The following is a 13836-nucleotide window of genomic DNA, read 5'->3' as shown; positions in this document are numbered from 1 at the left end:
AAATGGATAGATCATCTAGACACACGGTCAATAAAGAAACAAGGGCCCTGAATGAGACTTGGGCCCAGATGGACTTGACAGATCTATTTAGAACTCTGCATCCCAAAGCAACAGAATATACTTTCTTCTCGAGTGCACATGGAACATTCTCCAAGATAGATCATATACTGGGTCACAAAACAGCCCTTCATAAGTTTTGTTTTTTTTTTTTTTTTTTGACAGAGAGAGACAGAGCATGAACGGGGGAGGGGCAGAGAGAGAGGGAGACACAGAATCGGAAACAGGCTCCAGGCTCCGAGCCATCAGCCCAGAGCCTGACGCGGGGCTCGAACTCACAGACCGCGAGATCGTGACCTGGCTGAAGTCGGACGCTTAACCGACTGCGCCACCCAGGCGCCCCCAGCCCTTCATAAGTTTACAAGAATTGAAATTATACCATGCATACTTTCAGACCACAATGCCATGAAGCTTGAAATCAACCACAGAAAAAAGTCTGGAAAACCTCCAAAAGCATGGAGGTTAAAGAACACCCTACTAACGAATGAGTGGGTCAACCAGGCAATTAGAGAAGAAATTAAAAAATATATGGAAACAAACGAAAATGAAAATACAACAATCCAAACGCTTTGGGACGCAGCGAAGGCAGTCCTGAGAGGAAAATACATTGCAATCCAGGCCTATCTCAAGAAACAAGAAAAATCCCAAATACAAAATCTAACAGCACACCTAAAGGAAATAGAAGCAGAACAGCAAAGGCAGCCTAAACCCAGCAGAAGAAGAGAAATAATAAAGATCAGAGCAGAAATAAACAATATAGAATCTAAAAAAACTGTAGATCAGATCAACGAAACCAAGAGTTGGTTTTTTGAAAAAATTAACAAAATTGACAAACCTCTAGCCAGGCTTCTCAAAAAGAAAAGGGAGATGACCCAAATAGATAAAATCATGAATGAAAATGGAATTATTACAACCAATCCCTCAGAGATACAAACAATTATCAGGGAATACTATGAAAAATCATATGCCAACAAATTGGACAACCTGGAAGAAATGGACAAATTCCTGAACACCCACACTCTTCCAAAACTCAATCAGGAGGAAAGAGAAAGCTTGAACAGACCCATAACCAGCGAAGAAATTGAATCGGTTATCAAAAATCTCCCAACAAATAAGAGTCCAGGACCAGATGGCTTCCCAGGGGAGTTCTACCAGACGTTTAAAGCAGAGATAATACCTATCCTTCTCAAGCTATTCCAAGAAATAGAAAGGGAAGGAAAACTTCCAGACTCATTCTATGAAGCCAGTATTACGTTGATTCCTAAACCAGACAGAGACCCAGTAAAAAAAAGAGAACTACAGGCCAATATCCCTGATGAATATGGATGCAAAAATTCTCAACAAGATACTAGCAAATCGAATTCAACGGCATATAAAAAGAATTATTCACCATGATCAAGTGGGATTCATTCCTGGGATGCAGAGCTGGTTCAACATTCGCAAATCAATCAACGTGATACATCACATTAACAAATAAAAGAGAAAAACCATATGATCCTGTCAATCGATGCAGAAAAGGCCTTTGACAAAATCCAGCACCCTTTCTTAATAAAAACCCTCGAGAAAGTCGGGATAGAAGGAACATACTTAAAGATCATAAAAGCCATTTATGAAAAGCCCACAGCTAACATCATCCTCAACAGGGAAAAACTGAGAGCTTTCTCCCTGAGATCAGGAACACAACAGGGATGCCCACTCTCACCGCTGTTGTTTAACATAGTGCTGGAAGTTCTAGCATCAGCAATCAGACAACAAAAGGAAATCAAAGGCATCAAAATTGGCAAAGATGAAGTCAAGCTTTCGCTTTTTGCAGATGACATGATATTATACATGGAAAATCCGATAGACTCCACCACAAGTCTGCTAGAACTGATACATGAATTCAGCAAAGTTGCAGGATACAAAATCAATGTACAGAAATCAGTTGCATTCTTATACACTAACAACGAAGCAACAGAAAGACAAATAATGAAACTGATCCCATTCACAATTGCACCAAGAAGCATAAAATACCTAGGAATAAATCTAACCAAAGATGTAAAGGATCTGTATGCTGAAAACTATAGAAAGCTTATGAAGGTAATTGAAGAAGACTTAAAGAAATGGAAAGACATTCCCTGCTCATGGATTGGAAAAATAAATATTGTCAAAATGTCAATACTACCCAAAGCTATCTACACATTCAATGCAATCCCAATCAAAATTGCACCAGCATTCTTCTCGAAACTAGAACAAGCAATCCTAAAATTCATTTGGAACCACAAAAGGCCCCGAATAACCAAAGGAATTTTGAAGAAGAAGACCAAAGCAGGAGGCATCACAATCCCAGACTTTAGCCTCTACTGCAAAGCTGTAATCCTCAAGACAGCATGGTATTGGCACAGAAACAGACACATAGACCAATGGAATAGAATAGAAACCCCAGAACTAGACCCACAAACGTATGGCCAACTCATCTTTGACAAAGCAGGAAAGAACATCCAATGGAAAAAAGACAGCCTCTTTAACAAATGGTGCTGGGAGAACTGGACAGCAACATGCAGAAGGTTGAAACTAGACCACTTTCTCACACCATTCACAAAAATAAACTCAAAATGGATAAAGGACCTGAATGTGAGGCAGGAAACCATCAAAACCTTAGAGGAGAAAGCAGGAAAAGACCTCTCTGACCTCAGCCGTAGCAATCTCTTACTCGACACATCCCCAAAGGCAAGGGAATTAAAAGCAAAAGTGAATTACTGGGACCTTATGAAGATAAAAAGCTTCTGCATAGCAAAGGAAATAACCAACAAAACTAAAAGGCAACCAACGGAATGGGAAAAGATATTTGCAAATGACATATCGGACGAAGGGCTAGTATCCAAAATCTATAAAGAGCTCACCAAACTCCACACCCGAAAAACAAATAACCCAGTGAAGAAATGGGCAGAAAACATGAATAGACTCTTCTCTAAAGAAGACATCCGAATGGCCAACAGGCACATGAAAAGATGTTCAGCGTCACTCCTTATCAGGGAAATACAAATCAAAACCACACTCAGGTATCACCTCGCGCCAGTCAGAGTGGCCAAAATGCACAAATCAGGAGACTATAGATGCTGGAGAGGATGTGGAGAAACGGGAACCCTCTTGCACTGTTGTTGGGAATGCAAATTGGTGCAGCCGCTCTGGAAAGCAGTGTGGAGGTTCCTCAGAAAATTAAAAATAGACCTACCCTATGACCCAGCAATAGCACTGCTAGGAATTTACCCAAGGGATACAGGAGTACTGATGCATAGGGGCACTTGTACCCCAATGTTCATAGCAGCACTCTCAACAATAGCCATATTATGGAAAGAGCCTAAATGTCCATCAACTGATGAATGGATAAAGAAATTGTGGTTTATATACACAATGGAATACTACGTGGCAATGAGAAAAAATGAAATATGGCCTTTTGTAGCAACGTGGATGGAACTGGAGAGTGTTATGCTAAGTGAAATAAGCCATACAGAGAAAGACAGATACCATATGGTTTCACTCTTATGTGGATCCTGAGAAATTAACAGGAACCCATGGGGGAGGGGAAGGAAAAAAAAAAAAAAAGAGGTTAGAGTGGGAGAGAGCCAAAGCATAAGAGACTGTTAAAAACTGAGAACAAACTGAGGGCTGATGGGGGGTGGGAGGGAGGAGAGGGTGGGTGATGGGTATTGAAGAGGGCACCTTTTGGGATGAGCACTGGGTGTTGTATGGAAACCATTTTGACAATAAATTTCATATATAAAATAAAAAAAATAAAAAAATTAAAAAAAAACTCAAGGGAAAAAAAAAAGAAAATCATACAATGTAATTGGGGAAACAGACATATGTACAGAAAAATGCTAAAAGCTACAGAAGCACAGGTAAAAGGTGGTCCCTGAGATTTAAAAAAGAAGAAGAAAAATACTTGAAAGACAGAACTGGTTCATTCATTTAATAAAATATTTATTAAACATTTATCATTTTTCCAACTTGGTGCTTGGTGTTAGGGACTTATGTCAATAAAATATAACCCCTGTCTGTAAATGACTCACTTTCTACAGCAGTGGTCGAAACCAGGATGGTTTTCTTCTCAGGGGACATATGACAAAGTCTGGAGACATTTTTTTTTTGTCATAACTGGGGAGGGGGCACTACTGTCATCTAGTGGATAGAGACCAGAGATACTGTGAAACAGCCTACAATACAAAGAACAACACCCCCAGTGATGAATAATTATATATCCCCAAATGTCAATAGTACCAAGGTTGATAAACCCTTGAGAGCCACAGAGAAATAAGTAACCAATTACAATGCAGTATTATTAGTGATGAAATTGGACTGTGTTTTAAAAGACTAAGGAAAGTAAAGGAATAAATGTGATGCATTAAGGAGAGTAGGCAAGGAAAATCATTTAACATAGTACACTATTATTGCAAATTTTGGTGAGATTCTGGAAATGCCTGTCAAAATGAAGATAGCAAGGTTAATATAGAATGGATGTGAGAGGGTTTTTGAGAGGTAAAACAAACGTTAATTTATGAAGCAATTATATGATGAAAGTTTGTGAGGTTGAAACAGATGGAAGAAGCAGATGGAAGAGTCAATGCTTTCCTTACAATTTGTTTTGTTTGGGTGGTAGGTTAGATGGTGTTAACATGAATATATATCAAGACAAAGGTGAAAGACAGTTTTGAAAGATATTGATGATAATAAAAATAATACTTACATGTTACATGTCAAAGAGTATGTTAGTCACAGCAAACTATTAAATGTGTCATAACCCTTGTTAGGGAGGTAGAGCTATTTAAAATAAGTAGTTATCTCTAATTTTTAAGAAAGGGAAAGAGAGATTAAATACATCACTCAAGGTCCCATTGCTTATTTGTGGCAACATCCAAACTCCAATTGATATTTATCTTCTGAAGCCAGTGTTGTCAACCTCTATGCTCTACTGGATAAGGAAAGAGAGACTGTAGACCATCTAGGTGGAGTTTTCACAGTTTGGATTTAGATTGCTTGGGTTCTCCAAAAAGTGAAACCTGGCATAAAAGTTTATATACTGCCAGTTTCTTAGGGAATACAATTCCAGGGAAGCAGAAGTGAGGAGAAATTTGAGTGAGACATAGATATACGGAGAGCAAACATTCAATTTTAAGTCAAGCACACTTGATGGTTTGATTGCTGGAATGTCTTCTAAGAGACCATCCTAACTGTTGCATTTCAGGATAGCCCATGGATAAGACAAAAGGGAGAATATTCACCACCTCTCAACAACATTAGTTAAAAATTTGCTCTAAAAACTTTGAACTCTTCTGCCTTTCCTACATTGCTCATCTAGAGATACCAAGTGGGTGTCAGTGGCAACAGAGATGTCTTGAGGCAGGAGGCAAGAAAGATTCAGCGTGAATGGAAGATAAAACACGATGAGTTGTGCCAGTGAGAATCAATCACAAGGAAAGCTAATGCAAAATAAGAGGCCAAGCCCTGAAACAAATACAACTGGGAAGCTATGCAATGGTGTGTACGAAATAGCTGACCTATCTGCTCTAAATATTACCAGCTTTGTTGCGCTCAAGTTATTTCCCCTTGTGGGGTCTTAATTTTCTCATCTTCAAAACAGAGAAAATCATAGTACCTATCCAGTAGTATTGAGAGGACTGAAGGATTTAATATATATTAATAATTTAAAACAGAATGAACATAAGCACCAAATGCATTTATCATTTATTATTGACATCACCATCATCGTTGTTGAGAAGGAGAATATCAGCCCCTTAATAGCCACAAATGGGCTGAATCTAACAGCAAGGTCTGGGTGTTGTTAGAGCTGGCCTGGCACCCACAGTTAAGAGTATAATGTCCTCTTGTTGAATATAAATTATCTCGGACAAAACACGAAGATCCAACAATGTCACTTTGTGACCATGATGAAGTGAGACAAAAAACAAAAACTTAATTGATCAAATAGAGAGTACAATAGTCAATACTCCAAAGAGTATTTGAGAAAAATGTATAAAATAGAAGACAGATTACACTGGGCAAATTGATGAGCAGGAGATGGGGAAATCAATCATTTTTAAAGTATGAATGTGAATAAGACAGAGATGGGAATTTAACTTGAGGAAAATGTAGGGTTGCAGGAGAAATTACGTATGACAGGGAGAAGTAAACAGTTAGTTTGCTTTAAGAAAGGCTCTGTGGGAAAGAAGTGTTTGCAGATCCAAGAAAGAGAGGGGAAATCTGATGAAGTAAGTTCTTAAGTACATAGAAAGGAGAGATAGCAAGAAAATCATTGGAAAACTAACCCTAAGAAGGAAAAGGTATTTCATTCTCTGAAATTGGAGGAGAAAGTGAGATAAATCCTAGTATCACTGAATATGAAGAATCTGTGATAGAGGGTAAAGAGGGGCAGCAAAGAAATTTCATGACTGTTGACTTGTTTTCTCACTGAGGAAATAATCCAAGACATCTGTTGAAGTTAAAGGATAGTAGCTTGGTAACACTGGGGCAGCCACAACAAAAAAGGGACCTGGAGCCAACAGGAAAGAAAAAGGTATCAGACATTAATAAGTATGCAGCCAACACTTCCTTTTGTGGGCTGCAGTGAGAGTGGAAAGTGCGCCCCAAAGGCCTCAGGCACACTGGGAGAGTACAAGGTGATAGAGCACTGCCTGCCTACCCCAAATGCCATACTCTGCGCCTCTATCACGTGCACATCTTTGTACATAATCATGCTGTCAACACGTTCCACTTCTGGTACTTTGTCTCTCAGCTGAAGAAGATGAATATATCTTCAAGGGAAATTGTCTACTATGGACAGGTGTTTCAGAAATACCCCATGTGGGTCAAGAACTTTGGCACCTGTCTGTGCCATGACTCCCCAGTGGCACTCACAATATGTACCAAGAGTACTGGACCTGACCACTGCAAGTGCTACTTGACCACTCAGTGCTACTGAGACATGGACACCTGGCATTGCACCTGGGCCCACTTGATCCAGATTATAAAGGTGGAGGAGACTGCAGCCAGCAAGTGCCTACCAGCAGCCAACCAACTCCATGACTCTATGATCAAGTTCCCACTGACCCACCGGGTCTTGCATGGCCAATAGAAGCCATGTTTTACCATGAAGAGGCCCAAAATCTTCTTTTAGATACAGAGCTTCCCTGTCCCTAGGTCTGCCCAAAGAAATGCCTTGGGAAAACCAAAAACCCAAAAAGCCAAACAAACAAACAAACAAACCTAAACAAAACAAAACAGAGAGAGAGAGAGAGAGAGAGAGAATGCAGTTAAGGCAGAAGATTCTACACTCATAACCCTAAAGGATCTGATCAGTATAGCTATGTCATGTTTCTGTAGAAGTCCTAAGCATCTGAGATGACAAGGAGACACATAAAATTCTTGGACCAATCCCTGTTATCAGTGGCAAGTTTTCTGTGGTGAAAGGTGAAGAGGAACAAACGAATAAAAAGTCTTAAGCAAGCACAATTGAAATGAGCGATGACTGTGTCCAGGCCACATAAACAGGAAAACAAAGCCTGCTACAGAATGACCCATTAAAGGAGCTCAATTTCTAGGTCACTGGAGATAGGAAATGGAGAAGACAGGTGGAGATGTAAGGGTGGGGTGGGGTGGGGGATGGCAGCTACGCTCAGTAGCAGTGCCACTGAAGGAATTTGAAGGTTGGAAAGGTAGAGGGTTTCAGATAAAGAGTTTTAAGATTTTGGAAACCAAACAATTATAAAAGATAGTGAGATGCAGAAAATGATCTAGAAATTTGTCCTTGAAGTTGGGCAGTGTTATGGAGGGAAGTAACTAGAGAAGAGTTCCAAGACCCTAGTGGCCAGGAAAGGTGTTACATGTTAACAGGAGATTAACTTTAAAAAGATTACTAAATATTAGTTATCCTATTTTCTCAGGCCAAATAAGATTTCTAGTACACTATAAAAAGAAAGAAGAAAAAGAAAACCCCTTTAATGTTTCATATTATAGTTCAGAAAACTTACATTATTGTATAACAATTTCATTAAACTGCAGTGAGATTTATTTTTACAGAATGCTCATATGCTACAGATAGACATTACCTTCTGAAGAAGATGTCAAATAGACTTGTTTATGCCCAGAGAAGCCACGTATGTAGAAAAAGCCTCACACATCTACTACAGTTTCTGGAAAAGAGCTGAACAATTGGTGGTTACTACTGATGGAATTTAAAACAGATTCAAAAGATATAAGAAGCTACATTGTTAAAGGAATGGTATATAATTCTTGTGCTTCTTTACGTATGAGATCTTTTCTAAAAATTTTTTTGATGTTTAGTTATTTTTGAGAGCAAGAGAAAGAGACAGTGCAAACAGGGGGAGACACAGAATCCAAAGTAGGCTCCGAGCTCTGAGCTGTCAGCACACAGCTCTACACGGGGCTTGAACTCATGGACCGCGAGATCATGACCTGAGCTGAAGTCCAATGCTTAACCAACTGAGCCACCCAGGTGCCCCTCTAGGAATAAGATTCTTAATTTAAAAAGTAACTGCATAAATCTCGTGACCCTAGGAAATACTTGGTTACACTGAAGCTTTATTTAGCCCTGAAAAGAAATTCAGTGTTCTCTCTTGGTGAAATTTTGAAGAATCACTCATTAGACCTAATTGTTCTTCCAGAACGTCTGGCTGTTAGAGGTAATTTAGTAGGACAGAAAATAAAATATACTCACAGATTACTTGCTACAAATAAGATTGTACTCTCTGTCTATATCATGAAACATTAAATCATATTTCCAAAGAGAGAAGTTACCTGATTATCTCCTTGAGAAAATACATGTGTGTTAATTCTTAACATCTTAACTCTACATTTGGGAAGACCTTATTTTAAGGTTTGACTTTTTCCTGCTGCTGGTCATAGACCTGAGGAAAATAATCAGAACCACTAACATAAGATGACAAAGAAATGCCATAAAAAATACTTACATAAGATATACCAGGAAAACAAACAAACAAACAAAAAACTTGTTTTTTCTGGGCAGTCTTATTGTGATATGTAAATTTTTTACAAAGATTAGGTGATTTTGAGTGGCGTTTACAACTAACAGATAGGAAAAATCAACATTTTTTTTTAATTTTATTTTTCTTCTGGAATCCTTAGGCAATATTATAACTGACTCATTTAACTCATCTGAATTAGTTTTTAATAAGCTCTCAAAGGTGGACCAATTGTCTCTAGTTTCTCCTGGGAACTGGAGAAAATTAAATGAAGGTGCGATCCAAACTCCTAAGGATATTTTTTGGCTAATTTTTGAGACTTCTTACTTCTAACTCATTTCCCTTAGATCTACATACCATTCTGACCCCACATCTACCATGGGTGATTAAGAGTTCTGCTTGCTTCTTTCACTATCAATAGGAATAACTCTTATTTCAAACTTAGAATTTACCTGCAAAACTGAAAAACTTGTCAGTTGTTATCTACCATTACACTCTGTCTTATTCACACACAAAAAAATCATTTATTGATTTCATATGTAACCAATGATGGTTTTCACATTTTTAGCTACTAACCAACCACTCCTTTTGATTTTGGTATATTGTTAGAATTTAGAATTCAAACCCAATCCCTTATTCTTGTCTCTCAACTTCCACATATCTATTGGCATAATCAGAAATTATGAATAGGTCATGTTTGAGAACCTAGAACTCTGTGCATGTCATTTAACAGCCACCAGTCATGTATAGTTATTGGGCCCTTGAAATGTGTCACTACTCTGCACTGAGATGTGCTGTAAGTTTAAAATATAAAGCAGGTATTTAGGTCCTAGTACAAAAATAGGTAAAATATCTCATTAATTTTTATAATGGTTTGATGTTGACATAGTAATAGTTTTATATATTTGCTAAAATACAACATTGAAATATTTTATAGTGTATATAGTATAGTAGTCTGGCTATAAAAATTTTTAAATTACACATGAGATTCACATTTCCATTTCCCATTACAATTTTATTGGACAGTACTGCCCTAGCACAAAGTTTGAAATTAGCATTCTCAGTAAATGTTGTATCCTACAAAAGAAAGCAGATTTGGAAAATGTTACAGGACACCCTACTATCTGCCCCACCATTTCTCATGAGTTGGGCTCATTCTTTCTCTTTGAAAATAACCAAGTTTTTTTTTTCTTTTTTAATGTGTATTTCTTTTGAGAGAGGGGAAGAGGGAGGGATAGAGAGAATCCTAAGCAGGCTCCAGGCTGTCAGAGCTGAGTACAGCATGGGGCTCAGTCTCACGACTGTGAGATCATGACCTGAGCCCAAATCAAGAGTTAGATGCTTAACCTACTGAGCCACCCAGGTGGCCCCAAAATAACCAAGATTTTAAAACAGCTGTTTAAAGGTATACCAACAATTAGCAAGATTTTAAAACAGCTGTTTAAAAGTATGGATTGACAAGAACCAAGTTTTAAAGTGTTTTAGAGTGTAAGCCAATAATTGTAGTCGTTCTACTACTCACAATGTCATGTGTTATTCTGTAGTCATAACATTCAAAATATCCGAGGAGGTATGAAGTTGAATAGAACCTCTGCATCTTCTATCTCTAGCATTCTTTAGACAGTAAAACAGTTATGCATATGTGGACAACATTTAAAAAACCAAGGCTCTCACATATTTACTCCTCTGGTCACAAATGTGCAATGATTTCCCAGGCAGTACTGTCCACATGTATAGAAACAGAAGCTTACCTTACATTACCTCCTCAATAACTAATAATGACTTGTCCCTACCAATAACACTACAATCATGGGATATAGCTTGGACAGGGTCATGTTTTATAAATGCTGTCTTTAAGAAAAAGAGTAAAGTGGCTACTAGCTCACAAATTGGGTATGAATGCCAGTTAATCATTTTTTATTTAAAGAATGCTTATAGTCTTCATCAAGCCTCAAAGTCCTAGTAGATCACAGAATTGAATATGGATACTGAAAAAAAAATACTAAAAAGCAATAAAAAAATAAGGCAAATTATATAAATATGCAATTAAGAAACAAAATTCAGAAGGAATAATACATTTGTTTTAAAAGTTCTTTTTCATGGTGCCTGGGTAGCTCAGTCGGTTAAGCATCTGACTCTTGACTTCAAGCTCAGGTCATGTTCTCATGGTTAATGGGTTCAAGCCCTGTATCCACCTCTGCTCTGACAGCTTGGAGCCTGCTTGGGATTCTCTCTCTCTGTGCCCCTCCCCCACTTGCTCTTTCTTTCTCAAAATAAATAAAAATAAACCTTAAAAAATAAATTAAATAAAGTTCTTTTCTCATTTACTAGAAATGAAATGCAAATTAAAATATGACATGATTTTTGTCAATCTAGTCAGCATTTTAAAAAATTTGACCTTTATTTTTATACAGCAGTTTTATATTCATACAAACTACAGGGCTTATCTTAGTTATATATTGTATAGGTTTGAACAAATATATAATGACATACATCCATCAGTACAGTATCATAAAGAGTATTTCATTGCCCTAAAAATCCTCTATGATCTTCTTATTCATCCTTTCCTGCCCAGAACCCTTGGCAACCACAGATCATTTTATTGCCTACATAACTTTGATTTTTCCACAATGTCATAGAGTTGGAATCACCCGGTACATAGCCTTTTCAGATTGGCCTCTTCCACTTAGTAATATGCATGTATGTTTCCTCCATGTCTTTTCATGGCATGATAGGTTTTTTTTTGTTTTTGTTTTTGTTTTTTCAGCGCTGGATAATATTATAAGGTGGCTTGCACGTTTTGCTGAATTAGAGTAAATGTGCTACAAACATCCAAGTACAGGTTTTTGTGTGGGTGTAAATCTTTAACATAAACTTTGAAATCCTTTGGATAAATACCAAGTAGCATATTGCTGGAGACTGTGATTCTTTTTTTTAATTATTTTAAATGTTTATTTATTTTATGAGAGAGACAGAGTGTGATCAGGGAAAGGGCAGCAGAACCTGAAGCAGGCTCCAGGCTCTGAGGTGTCAGCACAGAGCCCAACTTAAGGCTTGAACCCATGATCTATAAGATTATGACCTAAGATGAACTCGGATACCTAACTGATTGAGCCACCCAGGTGCCCCACTATGATTAGTTTTGTAAGAAAACACCAAACTGGGTTCCACAGTGGCTGCATCATTTTACATTCTTACTAGCAATAAATCAGAGTTCCCATTGTTCCACATCCTTGCTAACATTTGGTGTTTTGGATTTTGGCCATTCTAATAGGTGTGTAGTGGTACATTGTTTTCATTTGTAATTCCCTGATGACATATAATGTGAAGCATCCGTTTAGATACTTATTTGCCATCTTTCTATCTTCTTTGGTGAAGTGTCTGTTGAGGTCTTTGGTCCATATTTTAATTAAGTTTTTTGTTTTCTTATTGTTGAGATTTAAGTGTTCTTTGCATATTTTAGAAAACAGTCATTTATGAGAATGTATTTTTTAATTATTTTCTCCCAACGTTTTACTTATCTTCTCATTCTCTTGACATTATCTTTCACAGAGCAAAAGGCTTTAATTTCAATTTTTATCCAGTTTGTCATTTATTTCTTTCATGGATGGTGTCTTTAGTGTTGTATCTAAAAAGTCATTACCAGGTAGCATCTTTTAAATATATGTGTATATATTATAAATGATCTAATTTGCGAAGACTAATGTATACAGATACTTACAATTTTGTCTGAAATGGAAAAAAGAACAACATACTTGAATTATGTGGAAATTTTACATAAATTACAGCATATTCAAAGACTGAAATATCAAGTATGCATCAAACTTATTGAGAGTATTCTAATATAGGAAATTATGTATAATAAAATTTTAAAATAAAAGTCAAAAACCCTGATATACTCAATTAAAAAAATGATATTTATAGAAAGGCTAGAGTAAATTAAAATATACAAAATGTTTTCTCTGAATAGCAGGATTATGGATGCTTTCAATATTATTTTAACAATTTAATTTTCAAGTTTTCCAATTTTTTTTAAATTATAAAAATACCAAAAAAAATCACCCTTTAAAAAACAGATTAGGACAAATCTAATCAGATCAAATGATGAGACAGTTTTTATACTGAAGTCTCTGAACAATGCTGATGATATGACTGACATGTAAACTTTAAGTATTCTCTCAATTTTATCAAGTCTATTTTCAGGGAGAAGAAGAAAAATTGACAATTCTAATTATATTAAAGGTTTCATCACTGCAGATCCTTACATTCTCTGAAACTTCTATGCCTAATGCACTTTTTTGTTTCAAAATACTTAAACGTATAAATTTTGTTTGTTTCAAATACATTAATATATAAATACCAGAAGCACAGAACATACAAAATATTTTTCAATATGCACCAAAATTGGGCAAATTTGATTTGAGCTTCTAAGGTCCCAGGTAAAAGACCTATTCATTTGTTTACCAGTTCTTTTTTTTTTAAAACCTATTTATTTATTTAAATATAATTTGTCAAACTGGCTTCCATAAAACATCCAGTGCTCACCCCAACACGTGCCCTCCTCATTGCCCATCACTCACTTCCCCTCCCTGCCCCCCACCCATTTGCTTGTTCTCTGTATTTAAGAGTCTCCTATGGTTTGCCTCCCTCCCTCTCTGTAACTTTTTTTTTCCCCTTCCCCTCCCCCATGGTCTTCTGTTAAGTTTCTCAGGATCCACATATGAGTGAAAACATATGCTATCCGTCCTTCTTTGTCTGACTTATTCCATTTAGCATAATACACTCCAGTTCCATCCACATT

The 13836-nt window shown here is 37.0% G+C and overlaps 1 pseudogene; it reads left to right on the top strand.

Annotated features, from left to right (window-relative positions):
- Positions 1-6629: 6629 nt before the first annotated feature.
- On the top strand, positions 6630-7168 carry LOC115501374 (annotated as a pseudogene).
- Positions 7169-13836: the final 6668 nt, after the last annotated feature.

Source organism: Lynx canadensis, chromosome A2 (genome assembly GCF_007474595.2).
Source record: "Lynx canadensis isolate LIC74 chromosome A2, mLynCan4.pri.v2, whole genome shotgun sequence".
In the NCBI taxonomy this organism is placed as follows: domain Eukaryota; kingdom Metazoa; phylum Chordata; class Mammalia; order Carnivora; family Felidae; genus Lynx; species Lynx canadensis.
The sequence above is the reverse complement of the archived record's forward strand: the minus strand, read 5'-3'. Positions and strand labels throughout refer to the sequence as shown.